The following is a 6,736-nucleotide window of genomic DNA, read 5'->3' as shown; positions in this document are numbered from 1 at the left end:
CTGTCTCTCTTGTTTGAGTCTCGATTTTAACTTCTACATACATTGCGGGGCAATTCGGCAATGTGACTGCTGTTGGTCGCGTTCTCAATGGTAATCGTACTTCAAATATTTCTTTAGCATAAACGGCTAAAGTGAATTTTTGGCACCATTTTTCTAATGGAACTGGTGGGTTCATCGACGGTCTTTCCAAGAATACCTCAAAATGACGTGGTAACTTTGCTTTATCTGACTGCGTCATATTGTGTGTTAATATGTAACCACACAAAAATAATTGAATCAATGTGAATTTAATCAAATGACAAACGGGTTTAATCTCACGTAAAAATCAAATCTGCAAACCTTCGGATCTTGGTAACAAAAAGGTAGCATGAAAGTTCCAACTTCGTTGTAATACATAAGGTCCAACCGACCAAATGTCAAAACGACTGATAGCGTTTTACTAAGTGGACAGGTACTGTCTGACCCAATATGATCAATCAATATGATCAATCAAACACACTGTAAATAGCTAATAATTCCATATAGTTTAGTATGTAATTTAATGCTTAGATCCTTAACACTTTAAGTATCTATAAAGATATACATAGGTTACGCACTGCACCACAGATTCATGCAGAGCAAAACCCGACAACTGAAACAATTATTTCTAATTACTAAATTTTTTATTGTCATAATATAGTAATCCTCGAAGAGACCTATGATTGAGATCAATGGATAAGTCAGCAATAAGCACAACAAATACTAGCAAATCTCAAAAAATTCCATAAATTTTCGAAAACAGCAGCGTATAAATAATAGAAAAGCGATAGATGTGAACTGAAACGATGAGTCAATTAAATTAAGCGCCCTCATCAACCGATGAGACAAGCTTTGAATGGGACGATGAGATAAGACAATAAAGTGAAAATTGAACACCCGCAACTCAATAATTCAAAAGCTTCTTGAAAACTCAATGACTTTCAAAATCAATGACAGTCCTAGCTTTGAACTAATCCGCATTAGCAATCCATGAGCCAGGTGCCGAAAGAAATTAAACTAAAAGACATCAGAAAACACAAAAAAATCGCAACAATCAACAAAAAATATAATTTTTAATAAAAATTTTAAGACTTTAAAAAAATTTTCAAAGAGAACAATTCTCAATTATGCGTCATTAGCCTCTGAGACCTGTCAATAATAATACAAAGTGATAAGACTATTAGAAAATCTACAAAACCGGGAGAGACTTTAAAATTAGCGAGATTTTTTGAAGACACCTTCAGACAACTTAGTTAAAACCCTGAGATATGAATAATTGCTATCACATAGGTTCGACTGCGCCTTATTGTTTTGCTAAAGAGACCGATAATTAATGGGACTGAACAAAATCACAAAAAAATAAAAATTGGAAACCACAAAAAATCCAGGATATTTTATTAAAACAGTCATATAAACCATTAACTGCCTTTTGATTCATTCAAAGAATACAACTATGCATTATTACGACACGAGTGCGACCATTTAAAACCATTTTGTCAAAAAATCAAGAGAAAAAACATCAAAAGCAAAAGTCAAACTGCCTCACGTGAAAATAAAAACGCTTTCAAAAAACAAAAATTTGTTCAAACACCAACTTCTCACTCCACATTAAAGGAAATTTGACAAATTATCCCTGCCAAAAATCTCCTCTTTTTCGCTGTCTTTACTACTTCAGCGTGACTAAAGGCCGCATTTGTAATTTAACTTCACAATGACCTGAAAAAGCCTAAAAAGTGTGAACAGACAGCGCATAAATAGAATTCAATTGGGTTGTAAGAAACTTAGACGGAAGACTCCAAAATCGACTCAAAAGAAGAAGCAAGAATTCAATTAGACCCCAGTCAAGCGTTACTCACTGAGATAAATCAATGGTTTCCTTACTCTTAAGGACAATTTTATACCAATCAGTGGTACCAAAGACGTATACCAATGACGTATGTGGTACCACTTGAAAACTTTCTGCCTCTACTCAATTAAAAGAGTAATTTTAAGAATATGAGGATTCTATGTCACTTTTTGCTAATTAACGTATCATCAAAACCGAAATCTCTATATAAAAAACCGCAAAACTCAGAAAAATAATGAAAAAAACAGATGTAAGATAAAATTTTCAATTTTTAAGTAAATGAAATCAAACTTATGGATTCAGCTCCTATCAACTAAATTTTTAAAACCTTAAAAATATTGATTCAAAACTTTGAAGAAGTTTCTTGTGACAAATTACGGAACTTTTGTTTCAAATTTTTAACAATTAGTTTTTGTAAAGCTTGCTGTCGGACACTGTTTTTAGTGTTTGTAAATTATTAAAAACGTTGATGAACCTTATACTACACTTGATTCTTATACCATTGCTTGATTTTTAAAATCAAACAATACTAAACGCTTCCTTTTACTCTTTTCGCAAGTAATGAAAGGGTAATTAAACCTGCGTAATCAAATCTTCTTATAGCAACTCAAATAGCACAAGTGCCAAACAAAACACAACAACTAATTTTTAAACTGATCAATAATTTCTTTCAAAAAGAAATTACACCAACTATTGTTGTTGTTGTGTCTTTATTTTCAATCAAAATTTCAGCCAGATAGCTTTGACTTGTTGAATGAATTTAATAACACGTGACTTCTTGTTTTTTGCATTGTCTAAATTGCTCTCTTCCACGATTTTAGGCAGCCAAACTGCAGTGAACGCAGTAAACAACGAAAAAGTCAAATGAAAAGCGCTCTTTTGTTTCAGTATCTCTGTCATAAACTTCAGGACACGTAATAAATCAGGTACCAGTACTCTGAACTTGCTATCGAGGTTTTTCTATCTTTTTCAATTCCGATTGTTTTTTTTTTAATTTGGAGCCCATTTTTAAATACGCTTCTTTCTACTTAGAGAATTAGATGCTGCAGATAACGATAATAAAATTTTCCTTATGCCAACGCAAAAGCTATCTTTTATATGACATTTTTAAGAAAAAACACGGCTCTCATTCAATAGTCAGTCGATAAATGTACACTAGGCTATTTATGAGTCGGCTTCATGTTGCTCATTCTGCTTTTAGTATTCTCTTTTTGTAATGTATATTATTTTTGTTCTAAGAATTTAAATACTTTTGTCTCAATAACGACAAAAAAATGATAATTGAGGTGGGTAGCATAATTGAAAAGCAGACATGATCAATCGCCATTTTCTAATCACCTCATGAAAGAATTTTTAAAAAATCTGATCAATCAATTTTAAGCACAACGTTACAGTGAGCGCCTTATTAAATTGAATTTAGCTGTGGAAAACAGCTTTGTTCCAATATGGCTACAATGTCATTAATACAGCAATAGCAACATCAAATTGTGCAAAAAATTACAAAACTATCATCTTCCGCGAACATTCATAATAGCTGCTTTCAATTTGCACCCAAATGTTTTTAAAAAACTTGAAGACTTGATTGTTCCAAGGAAACCTAATTTCCGACCACGGCTAAGTGCTTCTAAACGCACTTCCTACTTATCAAAAATTTTTCTGTAAAAAATAAACTTTTTCTCGGTTGAGTATTATCGGATTTTATCATTTTTTGACATATTTGTTTTGACCCGCATTGGCGAGCAAAATATTTCGTAAAGTTACTTTGTTAATTTTTCAAGCTTTGCTCCAGGAAAAGTGTAGTAACGTTGTACCAAAACTTCCTTAAAGTTTTAAACTTTTGAGGATTTATTAGTATGTTAAAAACAAAACTTTTCGCAACAAAACTACCGAAAGTCGCTAAAACGGCAGCACATTGTTCCTCTATTTAAAACGCAGTATATGGAAAAAGTTTGTTTCTTCTTTTTTTGGGTTTCTTGTTATTTAAAAATGTACAGAAGAGGACGTAGTAGGTTTTCAAAATTTTGTATATTTATTTTTCAAATAGTCTATTTATGTTGCACATTTCTTTCGTCAACAGAGCTGTAATACAAGTATCATCCAGTTAAATTTATATATTCCTTGTGGTTCATTTTTTTGTACAAGAAGACTGTTCATTTCAAAAATAAATTGTTATTATACGGGAAACTGTACTTCTTTACATTCTGTAAACGAGGAAAAACACTGGATCAACGGAGAAAGCGGATTCTTATATAATAAACGATGTCAAAAAATTGCAACCTGTTTTTTGCACAGTAACAACATTTGCAAGAATGTTAACGTGTCTGACGGTCAGCCACATGCTGTATTACGATGCATTGTCCGGTCTGCCGTTAGTGATTTTATGATTAAAACGTTATAATGATTTTTAATGATTAAAATGTGCACTTAAATGTGCGAAAATGAGCCTAACCAATATCAAAATGCTTTTGTGCACATTTTTTATTTGAAGTATTTTGACTTCGCTTAACTGTTGTACTCGAACTTTGAACGCATTTGAAAATTAAAGTTACATTGGGCAATTTTAATTCATAACACTGGTATTCAGGAGGCAAATCAAATAAGTCAACGGACAGCTTAACTTTGAAACCAGCGCATGCATAGGACTCACGGGACCTTTACAAACATTTACCTCTTTTCACAGAAGGGGTTATTCATTAATAAAATTTAAAGCAGCGATTAATTGTCTGATAACAAAAGATCATTAAGTTTCAGTGTTTTCAACTCAATAGAACAAGTTATATCTCGTTGGTGTGAGAGTTGACCTTATAAAAAGCCAATTCAAAGGGAGCCAAAACTAAAAGAAATTATTCAGCGATAAATTACGATACGTTTCCCAACCATTTCAAATTGCTATTGAAATAAGACCGCGCAATTTTCAACCAATTATTAACAAGTATTTGAAAATTGAATTGTCATTAATTACAAGCAAAAAATCTATTGCATGAATAATTATCGAGCAATTACCGCCGGTCACGGCCATAACTTAGCGGTTCGTGGGACTTGATATGAAACTATGGCAACCAACCATGACATCAATTTACGCAAAAAACTACTTTTCATAAAGTAACAGTTTAGGATAGTTAGTAAAGGAACTTCTCTTTTTCGGCTCTCTCTACATTGAGTCAGATTTTGGCACTTTCCGACGACGGCTCTTTATAACATCGGCTCTCTTACATATTAGCAAATTATTTTATTAAACAAAACTTCCGACCGTGCAGGCTTCAAATCAAAACACCGGGGTCCTAAACATCCGCTTCATGCCCTTGTAATTTACTATTTACTGAAGAAAGAAAAGCGTGAAGTCACTTGAGAATCAAAAGTTCCGGAACAAAAACTGTCAGGCAAACATTTTGTATAAACAACCTAGCCGGTAGAAAACGATATATGACTTAAAAAGTCGTGCAGTAAAAACTATAACTAACCTAACCTAATACAGAATTATCAAACAAAAAACAGACAAAAACTTGAAAATAAAAATAAGTTAGACAGAATTTTTAGTTACTAATGTGGGTGAGTTGGGGGGGATGCGTGGGTTGGGGGTTGAGGTCATTGAAGGGAGGTAGGCAGAGGGCAGGTAGCTGCCCCCTGAAGAGCAGGTAGGTAGGTAAAAAGGGGTTTGGTATGTAGCTTGGGGGGGGGGGGCAGATAAATACGGGGGGAGGATGTAGGTAGGCAGCGAAGAGGCTGGGGTAGGTAGGAGGTTTGGTAGGTAGGTGGAGGTATCTGTAGCTTAGATAAGTAGGAGTGACTTATATAGGATCAAAAAATCTCAAAAATGACCTCTTCAATTTAAACAAAACCAGCAGTTCATAATTACTATACACTACAGACCAAGCTACTCTTAATATCCATTGTTCAAAAACAGGAGTCGAAAAAAACTAAGATAAATTGTCGAATAGAAAGAAGTCAAAACTGAAGTCATGAACAAACTTGTTTCAGCTGAGAAAAGAAACACTTCTGTAACACCCATACTTCTCTTCGAGTAGTAGAAGAGACATACGTTTACAATAAATGCTTCAAACATGTCCAAGAGCAGTTTATCATCATGCATTTAACGAGGATCATGACTCAGCTACTCATTGGGCAAGATATGAAGCAATCACAAAAGAATATAGGATAATTGGAGTTTGGAATTAGATTTGATGGGCTCAAATCCGAATTGAGAAGAAATGAGAAACAGAACTTAATGCTTAAATTTGATTGGTAAAACAATAAACAATCTGATTAGATTAGATTACAAATGTAAGAACTAAATCAGTTCTCGTTGCTTGATTATCTATGGTGTGAGGCCGGGTGCTAGTCCACTCGACCAGGGTCACAGCTCCGCCTATAAACACCCCCTCCAACTGAGCTTAGGATCAACCAATCAGAACTGGGGGGTAAAGTTTAAATTTCAATATCATTTTACGGCATTCTGCTCTACCCCGTTCAGCTCTATCGTCGTCCCAGAGATATATTCATCCAAACTAATAAATTGCGTGGTATTTAGCTAACAATTTTTGGGACATTAAGGCCAACTTAATGCACACTTAATAAAGTCAAGGAAAATTTGCCTCAACGCAGTTGAGAAAAACTCATGTTAAGGTAAAAATTAAGGTAAACTTTATCACAACTTAAACTTGAAATTGAGCTAAAGTAATTTTTACCTCAATGAAGTTTAAGTAAATTTACCCTTAGTTTCTTTTGTAATGTATGGAGTATGAAAATGAACAGTTCCAGTGAACATTAGGCAAATAAACGTTAATTTTGGGTTAATCATAAAGTATAAATTTTTCGATTTGTACTAATCTTGCATCCATTTAAAAGTGAAAACTGAACTCTAAAATTTTGGAC

Source organism: Convolutriloba macropyga, unplaced genomic scaffold (assembly GCF_964194025.1).
Source record: "Convolutriloba macropyga unplaced genomic scaffold, txConMacr16.3 SCAFFOLD_2618, whole genome shotgun sequence".
NCBI lineage: Eukaryota > Metazoa > Xenacoelomorpha > Acoela > Convolutidae > Convolutriloba > Convolutriloba macropyga.
The sequence above is the reverse complement of the archived record's forward strand: the minus strand, read 5'-3'. Positions refer to the sequence as shown.